Source organism: Tamandua tetradactyla, chromosome 5 (genome assembly GCF_023851605.1).
Source record: "Tamandua tetradactyla isolate mTamTet1 chromosome 5, mTamTet1.pri, whole genome shotgun sequence".
Taxonomy (NCBI): domain Eukaryota; kingdom Metazoa; phylum Chordata; class Mammalia; order Pilosa; family Myrmecophagidae; genus Tamandua; species Tamandua tetradactyla.
Window position 1 is genome coordinate 169,479,222 of NC_135331.1, and position 14,699 is coordinate 169,493,920.

General features: G+C 36.6%; 1 pseudogene; it reads left to right on the forward strand.

Moving 5' to 3' along the window:
• The first annotated feature begins 9,436 nt into the window (after window positions 1–9,436).
• Window positions 9,437–14,699, forward strand: part of LOC143683379 (DDB1- and CUL4-associated factor 13 pseudogene) — a 46,429-nt pseudogene continuing 41,166 nt past the window's right edge.

The window sequence follows — 14,699 nt, forward strand, 5'->3', positions numbered from 1 at the left end:
CACCTATAATCTAGATTTTGAGCCTATGAGTTTTCTTATCTTAATTGTTTCGAATCTGTTAGATCATACCGTATTTGCCTTTTTGTGTCTGACTTCTTTCATTCAACACAATGTCTTCAAGATCCATCTATGTTGTGCATGTATCAGGGCATCATTCCTTTTTATAGCTGACAAATATTTCACTCTAAGTTGTGCCAGTTTGAAACTGTTGGGTACTCCAGAAAAGCCATGTCCTTTCATCCTGATTCAGTATCGTTTATGGTGGGACCTTTTGAATAGGTGAGTTCCATGGAGATGTGTCTCCACCCATTCAGAGTGGGTCACTTACTGGTGTCCTTTAGGAGGGAACCATTTTGGAGAAAAGCTTCAGAGCTGACACAGAGACATTCGGAGATGCAGAAAGAAAACACCCCCGGGGAAACTGTTTGAAACCAGGAGCCAAAGGCCCAACAGACACCAGCCACGTGCCTTCCCAGATGGGAATAATTTTATTTTTTCAAACTTTTATCCAGACATACCCTTTTGCTAAATAAAGCAAAAGCATGCATATTGATGACATTGTTATAAAAAAAACTAAGTAGTAACTAAGCAGTAAACAAACAAACAATAATAATAATACAAACAAAAGCATAAGTGATATTGTGTGAAAAAGATTTATAGGTGGACATAGCACTCTTAATTTTATAAAATAATAATTCAAGTCAAAATCAATGCATATTAATGAAAAAATCTTCTAATTTTCCAAAGATTTTGGTATATTATTTTTAAAAACTAACAAATATTGTACAGACATTTTGTGAGAAGAATAGCAGTCTAGATGGAAAAATACAATGTTCAAGGGGATCTTTTTTCTTTTTTGTGAAAAATAACATATATACAAAAAAGCAATAAATTTCAAAGAACAGAACCACAATTAGTTGTAGAACACCTTTCAGAGTTTGACATGGGTTACAATTCCACAATTTTAGATTTTTACTTCTATCTGCTCTAAGATACTGGAAACCAAACGAGATATCAATTTAATGATTCAGCAATCATATTCATTTGTTAAATCCCATCTTCTCTGTACAACTCCAACATCACCTTTGATCTTTCTATCCCTCTCTTTAGGGGTGTTTGGACTATGGATGTTCCAACTTTTTCATCTTAGAAGGATCTGTCAATAATATGGGATAGGGAGATGGAACTAGCTGATGTTCTAGAGAGACTAGACCCTCTAGGCCTTAGGACTTATCTGGTCCAGGGACCCATCTGGAGGTTGTAGGCTTCTGGACAGTTACACTTGCATGAAACTCTTGTGGAATCTTATATATTGCCCTAGGCATTCTTTAGGATTGGCTGGAATGGTCCTGATTGGGGATTGGCATGTTATGATAGGTAGCAATGACCAACTGAAGCTTGCATAAGAGTAACCTCCAGAGTAGCCTCTCAACTCTATTTGAACTGTCTCTGCCTCTGATACTTTATTAGCTACACTTCTTTTCCCCCTTTTGGTTAGGATGGAATTGTTGATCCCATGGTGCCAGGGCTGGATTCATCCCTGGGAGTCATCTCTCATGCTGCCAGGGAGACTTTCACCCCTGGATGTCATGTCCCACATAGCAGGGAGGGCATTGATTTTTGCAGAGTTGGGCTTAGAGAGAGTGAGGCCACATCTGAGCAACAAAAGAGGTTCTCCAGAAGTAACTCTAAGGCATTCCTACAGGTAGGCTAAGCTTCTCCACTACCTAGATAAGCTTCACAAAAGTCAGCAATGTTCAAGGTGATCTTAATGCTAGCCACTTTGCCCTCTTAAAATCACCTATATTCCACTAATTGCAATGGCATTACTTCTCAAGTTGTAAAGTGAGAACAAACTCATGATGTTCAAAATAAGTTACAAAACTTATATATATTTTTATCTCATTAAAAATAGGTTCTAATTTTGGGACTGCCAAAAATTATATTTAACAAAGACATGGAATTTATCTTAATTTCACTCTGCAGGTAAGAAGAAATTACCATTCAGCAGGAAAGTACTTTACAAAAGTTTTACTTATGTCCTCATTCACAATTAAACCAATTGTAATCTGAAGGAATGTGTGCGTACATATACATAAGAATATGCCCATACTAATTCACACACACCGCTCTTCGAAGGTGCTGCTTGAAATGGCTTACTCCTTGGTTTTGGAGAACTAGTATAACATAGCCAGACAAAAGTTCCCTTTATTCTTTTCACTTTATCAGGATTCAATTGGTGTATTTCTACTGTCACTAATATAACAATTTCACAACAAAAATCTGTTAGCAGTAAGCAGGGATGTTATCTAAAAAAATTGGTAGACAAGTTTAACATAAAATAAAGTAAGAACAAATTAAACGTTTAAAAACAAAAAGCCTTTCTTCCATGGGACCATGGGATTTATTGTTCCATGACCGAAAAATGTGTAATTTGGTTCTTGGAAGGTAGCTTTTATTTTGAGGTGATACGTGGTAATTATGTAGCCTCGTTAAAACTAACGTGAAATTCAAAAAGTCACTCAGTACTGATGAATTAAATCTGTATCTCACTGACTTGACGATGGTGGATTTTTTCAAATAAAACAATGCAAAATGCCTTTGCAGGACCTGGTGAAACTTTTAAGAACTTAAGGAGTTCAACTTTATAAGAGGACAAATACTCATTGGTTATGCATTTCTTCACTGCAAGTCTATTGTACAAGCCATGGAGCAGCATCACTTAATTTAATCCAAATGAAAAGGAGTAGAATACTTTGGAAATCTACCATGATAACAGAAAAATAATTTTTGGATTAAATATTTTGCCAAATCAGAGTAATAAGCTAAAGGCACATGCTAGTAAATCCAGCTGGAACATTTGAAGGCCTCAAACATCTCTGGACTCAGACTCCAAAAAAGTCCACACTGATTATTTTGAGATAAGAAATAACTGGAAATCTTAATATTCTTGAGTACCAATGGCAACAATGTTACAAAGTACCAATAGCTTAGCTAAAATCCTCAAAATGCTGGGCAATTTAAAGTTCTGCTACAACAAATCAGAGTCACAAATTTTAACTAAAGCTTAATTCTCATATTTTATAAATCTTTTGTGTAGAGTACAAGGTGTGCAAATGAAGCTGTTTCAATACATATTAGAAATACTCATTATTTTGCAAATATAAAGTGAAATCAGCCAATAATGCAATGTAATGAAAACATGCACTTAACAGAGTTTCTTCCCCCATGAGCTTTATTGCCCCTTTCCTTGAATAGTTTGATACTTAAATACAACTTCTTTGATTGACTTGGAGAAACTCAGCAAAAAGCAGAATATTATACAGTTGCAAGATGCTAGATTCTTTAGTAATAAGAGTTTGGAACCAGTCAAATGGTAAAAAAAAAAAAATTGAAAATAACAAATATAGTGAAATATACTGCAAATTAATGTTCACAAATAACAGCCAACTAAATTGTATAACAATAAATTACACAGTCCTAATAATCTCCTGCAGTTGACATTAGTTCATGAGAAGTGCAAATATTAGTGGTAACTCCAACTAGCTTTTACTTTTCCAGCAATTTCAGTTATAAACCTTGCAAAACCATATGCTTGTTGATGACCCACTGCAAATAGACTTTAGTCACAAATTCTATTTTATCCAAAGTGCGATGAACAAGGCCTTATTTACATTTCTTATTAAATTTAGGAACATACTGAAGTAATGTGCAGCTGCCAATAATACACAATGTAGCACATTCCATTGAATGGAGACAGTTACTTGTTTATGCTTTAATACTAACCCATAAACAGCCAATTAAGGTTCCATATAACCATGTTTTTATATATAGCTTCTCTCCAGCCTCTGTCACAAACATACTAGAAGTCAAATCACTTAAGATCAATAATGATGGTAAAGTCTTCTTAGACTTAATTTGGAATTAATGCTTTTCCTGGGAAACTTGTTTTTTATTTCAGGATCCATTGAATCATTTAAGGTTCTGCTACAACAAATCAGAGTCACACATTTTGATTAAACTTAATTCTCGTATTTTATACATTCTTTTGTGTAGAGTACAGGGTGTGCAAATTAAGCTGAATTCTATAAGCAATTTATCTTTTATTTCAAAACGTTCATGAAGCCATCTTATATATGCTGGTTCTTCTGGGACATCTCTTTTGTCTATTTGATCAAAGTGAATATGAATTTTTGGGCATTCTTTGCAGAGAAACTCAGTTGGATGGTGCTTCTTTTTCTTGCTGTTTATCATCCATAGGCCCTTCATAAGCCACTATAATATCATAAATCACATCTAAATAATCCTTCATAGAATCAGAAGCAATAAGTTACCACTCTTGGTGCCAGCACATTTCACCACTGCAAGGCTGGAGTTCCTGCATTCAGGTAGCTCTGTTGCCCATTTTTCATTTCTTTTTCAATGGAAAAAGAAGACACTTAACCCATGTTTCAGCACATGATGCACATGTTCAAGAGAATTCTGTCTGACAGCCAAAATACCACAACAATCCAGTAAACTGTGCTTTGAAGACTGGATAAATATATTATAGCTTCTTTACTTTCATTTTTTGAAAATCCCCATATAGCAATATCTGCACCCCGGTGTAGCCCTTAAAGATCCAGGCCCCCCTTGCAAGGACATAGGTGGGGGCTGTGCCCATGAGCCATATCGGCCTTTCTTAAGTCAAGGTATGTTTTTCTGGATGCCTTCGTTTGGACATTTTTATGGCCTTAGAACTATAAACTTGTAACTTAATAAATTATCTTTATAAAAGCCCACCTATTTCCTGTATTTGCATTTCTGGCAGCATTAGTAAACCAAAACATATGTTTTGATGACATTTTGTTCCTCTGTCCATCAGTTGATGGACACTCGTTTGCTTCCATCTTTTGTCAATTGTAAATAACGTTCTTATGAATATCAGTGTGCAAAGATCTGTTCAAGCCCCTGCTTTCAATCCTCTTGGGTATATACCTAGTAGTGGGATTGTCAGGTCATATGGTAGTTTTATACTTAGCTTTCTGAAGAACCGCCAAACTCCCTTCCACAAATCCTGCACCATTTTGCAATGCCACTGTCATTGAATGTGTTCCTATTTTCTCTGCATCCTCTACAACACTTATGTTTCTTTTTTTTTAAATAGCAGCCATTAGAATGGGTGTGAAATGGCATCTCATTGTGATTTTGATTTGCATTTCAAAGATGGCTAATGAGATTGAACATCTTTTAATGTGCTTTCTGGCCATTTTTATATCTTCTTTGGAGAGATGGCTGTTCAAATCTTTTGACCACTTTTTTAATTGGCTTGTTTGTCCTTTTGTTGTAAGTTTGATATCTTTTGGATATCAAACCCTTATCAGGATACGTGGTTTCCAAATATTTTCTCCCATTTTATACATTGTTGTTTCACTTGCATGATAAAATCCTTTAAGGAAAAAAACGTTATTTTGATGAGGTCTCATTTATCTAATTTTTTTCTCTTGTTGCTGTGCTTTGGTGTAAAGTGTAAGAAATTAATGCTTAACATAAGGTCCTGAAGATGCTTCTGTACTTTTTTTTTTTTTTTTAGGAGTTTGATAGTTCTACCTCCTATATTTAGGTCTTTGGTCCATTTTGAGTTGATTTTTGTACATGGTATGAAGTAGGAGTCCTCCTTTTTTTTTTTTTTTTTGCAAATGGATATCCTGTTTTCCCAGAACCATTTGCTGGAGAGACTATTCTTTCCCCATAGAGTGGACTTGGCATCTTTGTCAAAAAATAATCTGGGGTGCACAGGTAGTTCAGTGGTTTGAATGCCTGCCTTCCATGCGGGAGATTCGGGTTCGATTCCCAGACCATGCATCCCCCCCACCAAAAAAAATCTGCCATCGAGTCCAAAGAGCCACGAGAACGATGCAGCCAGAGACCTTTGGAGATGAAGGAAAAAACCCTCAGGGGAGCTTCATGAAACAAGAAGCCTGGAGAGAGAGCCAGCAGAAGTCACCATGTTTACCATGTGCCTTTCCAGTGGAGAGAGAAACCCTGAACTTCATCAGCCTTTCTTAAATGAAGGAATAAAATTGAAGAGTGTTTTTCTTAGAAGACTATCATTTGTCAGATTTATCTGACCAAGAATTTGAAGATTTATTTAATGTTAGTCCTTGCTTTGCACAATTTCAATATGCATGAACATCAGTTGCTACAATTAAGTCAAAACGCAGTCAAAATTTCAGTTACTACAGTGCTATGAATAGTTGCATAAAGTACAGACTTTGCTGCTGACTCTTTCGTCCATAAATCATTACACAAATAACAAACGTGCATCATGATCGATTATCAAGCACAATAGTTTCTTCAAAGTCTGCTTTGGTCACTGAACATCTGTTACTCAGCTCATGTACAAACAACACAGTATGTAGCCTCACAGCCTCGTTGTCTCCCAGTCATAAATCCAGGTGACCTCTTTAATGGATAATAGAAAGAGGCAATTGGTCCACAAAGATGATGGGGCAGTAAAGAAATGCAAAGTAATAATGCTGGAGATGAAATTGTGTGTGATAAGAAGATTTGAAAATGGTGACAGCAAAGCCAAGCTAAGAAGAGACCTAGGCTGGCATGAAGCTGCAGTATGAACCACATTGAAGAAGTCTGATAAATACAAAAAACATGGTAAAGCAGCTTTAACATCTTCTAGCATAAATTGCACTAAGAACAGGAAGCCTCTCAGTTGAAATGGAGCATTTACTTCAACTTTGGATTGAAGATTGTCGTAAAAAAATCCCAATCAGTCTGACTAGCATTCCGGTCAAAGCATTGAAGTTAGTTGCTACATTGAAAGAAAATGTTTATTGCAAGAAGACTGAAAAAGAACATTTTACAGTCTGTAGAGGCTGGTTTCATTGTTTCAGAAGTCAGCATGAATTGATTAATATTAAGCTATTTGGTAAAGCTGTTGGTTCAGATAAAGATGTTGTGGTGAAGTTTACCCCCAGATTCCAAGAATTACAGTTAGTCCTTGTTTTACACAGTAGTGCAGGGTACTACCATACAAAAAATTTTGCAGGATTCGAATGGAATGGAAATGCAGTTATAGAAGACATAGCTGACTGTGGAAATGTTGACACTGCTGCTGTTCAAGAGACTTTAGATATGCAGCCAGAGGAACTTCATGAAGGTGACTTATCGACATAAATGAGGAAAGTGGTTGTGATGTAAAGGATGAAGATGTCTCAGAGGAAGTGATTCTGGCAAGAAGTTTCATATTAAAGGAACTCCTGAAGACACTAAAAGTGCAAAGGATAAAATTTTAGATGCTCACCCAAATTTATGAGTATGACAGTTTGCCACATCATAGAAAAGATGGTAGCTCCATATTGTAAGTTATATGATAAGAAGGGAAGCACTGTTAAAACTACCTTTGATACATTTTTTACAAAGAAATAAATTTTAATTTTCAAAAATAATAATAATCTGCCATAGATGTGATGGTTTAATTCTGAACTCTCAATTCAATTTCACTGGTCTCTATGTCTTATGCCAGTAACATGCTGTTTTGATTACTGAGGCTTTGTATTATGTTTTAAGATTGAAAAATGTGAGTCCTCCAACTTCAGTCTGCTTTTTCAAAATGGCTTTAGGTGTTGGGGGCCCTTTGCCCTTCCATATAAATTTCATGATTGGCTTCTCCGTTTCTGTAAAGAAGGCTGTTAGAAATTTAATTGGAATTGTGTTGAATCCATAAATCACTTTGGGCAGAATTGACATCTTAACAATATTTAGTCTTCAATCCATGAACATGAAATATACTTGCATTTATATTGTCCTTCCTACTTTGATTTCTTTTAGCAATGTTTTGCAGCTTTCTGAGTACAAGTCCTTTACATCTTTGGTTGTATCTCACCAAGCCTTTTTAAGATTTGAGTATTAGTTGGGAAGGAGAGAAACTCTGAGACTTAGGTTGCATTGGGAATTGGCTAAGAATCTTCACCCCCGAATTTCCCCAAACCTTGATACATGGGAACTCTCTTAATATTTTTCTGTAAAACTACCTGCTCTAGAAAAATTAATTAAAAAAGAAAAAGCTAATATATACTAATAAATTCCTAAAATAAAAATCCTCTGAGCTTCCCTTGCTAGTGAAAGCTGTATGACCTTCTTGATCTGAAGAAACTGGTTTCCCTAGTTCCATGATTCTGTAAAACTTTGCAGAAGGCAGAAGCCTGGCAAAGGGATACGTATAAGCCTCAAGACCTGCTTCCAGGGTGCCGTAGGGGGAAAACTGAAATATCTGTTTCAAGAAGATATTGCTTTACTTGCCAAAATAATTGCAATATCTTGCAAATATATTTATCAATAGGAACCTGGGAAACTCGTGGGAATGGATTCTGAATGGCAAACCAATTAAGAAAGAATATAAGACTGAACTGGGCAACATGTATCAATATTAAGACTTTGACTTGTGATGCTGAATTTAATGTTCAAATCCAAGCTGCTAGAGATGGCTCTATGAGTATGCTTGATTAGTTAACTGAAACCTAGCCTGTGTAATGGTGATTAATTGGAAAAAAGATCATGCTGTTAGTTTTGTTTGTGATTATTTTCAAAACTCACAAGTAATTTTTGAAATTACAAAATTAATATGTGATAGTTGTAAAATCATGTATCTAATTAAGAAGGATATAATGTGAACAATTGAAATCCAGGCTAGATAACACAAATCAAATCCCCCAAAAGTAATCAGTTTACAGTTTTTTTGTACATTCCTACAAATGCATATTTTTAATCTATATAAATATGAATTCATAATTTAAAATAAATTTTTAAAATTTACAAAGAGTATTGATAACAAGAGTTGTTGCCCATTTATTTCTCGATAAACTAGAGTAGGGGGTCTCTAAGCTTTTTGATTGCCTGCCCAATTAGTAAAATTTTAGAGCATATGTCACAAATATCTATAGAGTATCAAATATATTATGCACATTATAAAGCATAAGTAAAAATACAAATTTTCAAAGAATGAAATAAAGGTAAAGGGAAAGAGGGCTTCCAGGAAGATGGCAGAGTCAGGTGGATTGAATTCACCACTGCTCCATGGGGTAAGATAAAGGACAGGAAGAGAGTGACCAGAACTGCAGTCCTGGGGTGGGGGGGTGGGTAGTGATTGTAGAGGGTCTTCACTGTTTCTTGGGGAGGAGGGGGGCAGAGGGGTATGGGGACAGGAAGATCACAGTAGGTCAGATTAGCCGTGATCCCCACCTGGGGCGGACAGTGGTGTCTGGGGAGGTGTGGATCAGAGGGAGCCAACTGTCCCTCTGCTCCAGCCTGCCCCAGCCCGCAGGTAGGCATGGGCTTCCCCAGAAAAAGCCATGCCCTGGGCGCTGGGAGCAGTTGCCCTGCTGGGTACCATGAGTAGCTGTCCTGTTGGGCTCAGTGTGTTGCAGATTGGATGGGTGCCATGGATTGGCAGCTCCTCTGGGCTTTGGGGTCTGCTCCCCCATCCTGCACGCCAGGACCAGCCATCCTGCTGTCACAGGTTGAGAGAGGTCTTTCCACCATGCATGCCATTTTCCTGGCCAGCCCCCACTGTCAGGGAGGGGCACGTCTGAGGGAGAAGGTGCCTCAGGTGCGCCACCTCTTGGTAAGAAGAGGTAACTGCAGGCTGGCAAAATTCCTACCTGCCTAGGTTTTTTTTCTTTTTCTTTTTTAAAATATATTTCTCTATATATATATTTTGTACTAATAGTATTATTTTTATTTTTAAATATATTTATATTTTATTTATTATTATTATTTTTTAATTTTCTCTCCCTTCTATGGGCACCAGTCTGAGCTCATTCCCAATATATCTCGGGGCGTTCCTTCTAACTTTGGGGCCTAGAAATGTTGAGATGTGCTGGTTTTTTCCACATTTTTATACAATTTTTATTTTATTTCATTATAATTATTTTTCTTGGGGTTGAGGTGCATGGACCGGGAATAAAACCCAGGTCTCCTGTGTGGTGGGTGGGCATTCCACATGGAAGTACCTGTGCACTCTGCATAGATTTTAATAGACCCCGAAACAGAATTGAACCCCCTGCATGAGATCCAGGTCTTGGTTTGGTGGGTAATTACTGACAGACCAATTGCGAAATGTAATCTTCAATGCAAAACCAATTAAATACAATAGTTTAGATGAGTGAAGGAAACCAACTTGCAAAATAAAAACTTACTAAAATAATCAAATGCCCCAAACACAACAGAAAATCACAAGCATCTGAAGATCCAAGTAGAAATGGCTCAGCCAAATGTCCAAATCAGAACTCTGGGGTGGGGGCGGGGGATACAGAATATAGAACAAATACTCAAGGATATTCCTAAAGAAATAAAGGATATCAGGAAGACATTAGAAGAGCATAAAAAAGAATTTGAAAGATTAAATAGAAAAATGGCATATCTCACGGAGATGAAAGATACAGTAGACCAGTTAGAAATATACTAGCGATCCATGAAGGCAGAGTCAAAGAAACTTGTACAGGTTAGTGTGATGCCCCAATACATCAGAGTAATTTCAGCAGAGAATAAAAAAAGTATTTGCAAAGCCCCTTAGGAGCTTGTGAGAAAGAAGGAAATATTAAACTTCCCCATCTAGGGAATTCCCAATATTCTTGTAAGCACTGGGGACAATCAATTCAATAGGTAGAGCCCTCGTTCTTGGAGTTTGACCCTGTGAAACTTATTTCTATAAAGAGGAAGCTAAGCCTACTTATAATTATACCTAAGAGTCACCACCAGAGAACCTCTTTTGTTGCTCAGATGTGGCCTCTCTAAGCTAGCGTGGCAGGTAAACTCACTGCCCTTCCCCATATGTGGGACTAATGTAACTGTTTATGATGTTTAGGTGGAGTGGTGTACAGGAATCCTGTATTTTATGTGTGATTGTTCTGCAAATCCACAAACTCTTTAATTAAAAAAAAGTTTTTAATAAAAAATATGTATATTGTGAAAAATAAACATACAAAAAAAGTGCAGGAGAAAGAGTTACTTCCAGAGGACCTCTTTTATTGCTTAGATGTGGCCCCTCTCTCTCTAAATCCACTGTGAAAGTGAAATTATTGCCCTTCCCCCTACATGGGACATGACATCCAGGGATAAAAGTCTCCCTGGCAGTGTGGGAGATGACTCCCAGGGATGAGCCTGGCCCTGGCACCATGGGATCAACAATACCATCCCAACCAAAATGGGGAAAAGAAGTGTAACAAATAAGGTTATCAGTGGCTGAGAGAGTTCAAATAGAGTGGAGAGGCTACTCTGGAGGTCACTCTTATGTATGCTTCAGCCAGATATTACTACCAACCATAATTTGCCAGACCCTAACCAAAAACTTTCCTGACAGTCCTAAAGAACATCCAGGGTATATATAAGATTCTAAAAAGGTTCCATACACTACAGTAACTTTCTAGAAACCTACAACCTCCAGATGGGTCTCTGGATCAGATAAGTCCTGAAATGCAGAAGGGCCAGCCTTTCCAGAACATCAAATAGTCCCAGCCCCCTACACCATATTATCAACAGCCCCTTCCAACATGAAAAAGTTAGATGGGCATAGTCCAAATATCCTTAAAGAGTAGAAAAAAAATTAAAGGTGATGGTAGAGTTATACAGAGAAAGTAGGGTTTAACAAATGAATATGATTGCTGGGTCATTATATTGATATTTCTTTTAGCCTCCAGTATCTTAGAGCAGCTAGAAGTAAAAACCTAAAATTGTGGAATGGTAACCCATACCAAACTCTGAAATTTGTTCTACTATTGTGATATGCTTTGAAATTTATTGCTTTTTTATGTATATGTTATTTTTCACAAAAAAAGAAAAAATATTTCTTCTAAAAAAACTGAGGGAGAAATTAAATTTTTCACAGACAAACAAACACTGAGAGAATTTGTCAACAAGAGACTGGCCCTACAAGAAATACTAAAGGGAATTTTGCCAATTGAAAAAAAAGACAGGAGAGAGAGGTCTGGGGGAGGGCACAGAATTGTTAAGTTACAAGTAAGGGTCACTTAAAATAAAAATAGAGGGAAAAAATATATATATAGATCTGACAACATAAAAAAGATAAGATGGTGGATTCAAGAAAGGCACTTGAATGTTAGTGGACATAATTTACCAATTAAAAGATACAGATTGGCTGAATGGATTAAGAAATATAATCCAGCTATATGCTTCTTACAAGAGACTCATCTTAGACACAAGGATACAAATAGATTGAAAGTGAAAGGATGGAAAAAGATTTTCCATACAAGTCGTAACCAAAAGAAACCAGGAGTAGCTATACTAATATCAACAAAATAGACTTTAAATGTAAAGACATCATAAGAGACAAAGAAGGACACTATATATTAATTAAAGGGACAATGCACCAAGAAGATATAACAATCATAAATGTTTATGTTCCCAATCAAGGTGCTCCAAAGTACATGAGACAGGCATTGGCAAAACTGAAGGGAGTGATAGACGATTCAACAATAATAGTAGGAGACTTCAATACACCACTCTCCTCTATAGATACAAGAACCAGACAAAAGATCCACAAGTAAACAGAGAAGTTAAACAACTTGATAAAGGAATTAGACCTAATAGACATATATAGGTCATTGCAGCCCAAAGTACAAGGATGTATATTCATTTCTAGTGCTCATGGCATATTCTCCGGGATAGATCATATGCTGGGGCACAAAATAGGTCATCAAAATTTTAAAACATTGAAATTATTCGAAGCACTTTCTCTGATCATAATGGAATGAAGCTGGATCTCAAGAACCACCAAAGAATGAGAATATTCACAACAAACAACCAGTGGGTCAAAGAAGAAATTGCTAGAGAAATCACTAGCTATCTGGAGATGAATAAAAATGAGAATACAACTTATCAGAACTCACGGGATGCGGCAAAGGCTGTGTTGAGAGGGAAATTTATTGTCCTAAATGCCTACATTAAAAAAAAAAAAGAGCAAAAATCAAGGATTTAACTGCTCACCTGGAGGAACTAGGAAAAACAAAAACTAACCCCAAAGCAAATAAAAGAAGAGAAATAACAAAGATTAAGGCAGAGTTAAATGAATAGGAGGACAAAAGATCAATAGAAATAATCAATAAAGCCAAAGTTGGTTCTTTGGGAAAATCAATAGACCACTAGCAAGGCTGACAAAGAAAAAAAGAGAGAGGATGCAAATAAACAAAATCAGAAATGAGAGGGGTTTGTTACCACAGGACCTGAAGAAATAAAAATAAATAAATAAGGGCATACTGTGAATAACAATACATCAACAAACTAGACAACTGAGATGAAATGTACAAATTCTTGCAAGCACATTAACAACCTACACTGACTTGAAAAGAAACAGAAGATCTCAATAAACCAATCACAAGTAAAGAGATTTAATCAGTCATTAAAAAATCTTCCTACAAAGAGAAGCCCAGGACCAGATGGATTCGCAGGGGAATTTAGTCAAACATTCCGAAAAGAACCAATCCTGCTCAAAGTTTTCCAAAAAATTAAGGAAACAGGATCACTGATTCATTTTATGAAGCTAACATCGCTCAAAACTGCATAGAGGTGCTATAAGAAAGAAAACCTGCAGGCCACTCTCCCTAATGAACGTAGATACAAAAATTCTCAACAAAGTACTACAAATGGAATCCAACGACACAGTAAAAGAATTATACACCACAACCAATTGTGGTTTATACCAGGAATGCAAGGGTGTTTCAACACACAAAAGAACAATTAATGTAATACAGCGCATTAACAAATTGAAAGGGAAAAATTGCATAGTCTCGATTGATGCTGAAAAAGCATTCAACAAAATTCAACATCTTTTTATCATAAAAACTTCAAAACATAGGAATCAAGCTAACTTCCTCAAGATGATAGAGGGCTATATATGAAAAACCCAAAGCCAGCATCATGCTCAATGGTGAGAGACTGAATGCCTTCTCCTTTTATCCAGAGTATAAACACATGAGTAAAAAAATATATATATATACGTATATATATATATGCAAAGTAAATAAATAATAGGGGGGACAAAGGGTAAAATAAATTAGGTAGTTGGAAATACTAGTGGTCAATGAGAGGGAGGGGTAAGGGGTATGTGAAGTATGAGTTTTTTCATTTTTCTTTTTATTTCTAAAAAGTGACCATGGTGATGAATACACAACTATGTGATGATATTGTGAGCCACTGATTATACACCACATATGGAAGGTATGTGTGTGAAGATTTGTCAATAAAAATATATAAATATTTATTTTTTTAAAATATCAAGTGCTCTCTGCCTCAAAAGACTTTCTCAAAAAGGTGAAGAGAGGCGGCCCTGTGGAGGGACAGGTAAGGCTGCCTGCAAGCTCAGCCTGCAGTCTTCAATCTTCCCCTTCCCCAAGAAAGTGCCGCCTGCCCTTAGGGGACTCTGCCACAAGAACAAATGATACTTGGGTATCACCTCCTGCATTTGGTGCTACCTCTAATGTGAAAAATACTTTAGGTTTCGATACAAGTTTGTCACCTTCTCTTTTAAAGACTAGGGGGGAGAAAGCCTACCTGAAATCAGCCACTTTCAGCAACACTTCTAATCACAGATCAGAGAAAACAAGATCAAAATCCGAAGTTAGGAAGGTGCCAAGATGGCAGCTTAGCAACATGTGGGATTAAGTTCGTCCTCCAGAACAACTACTAAA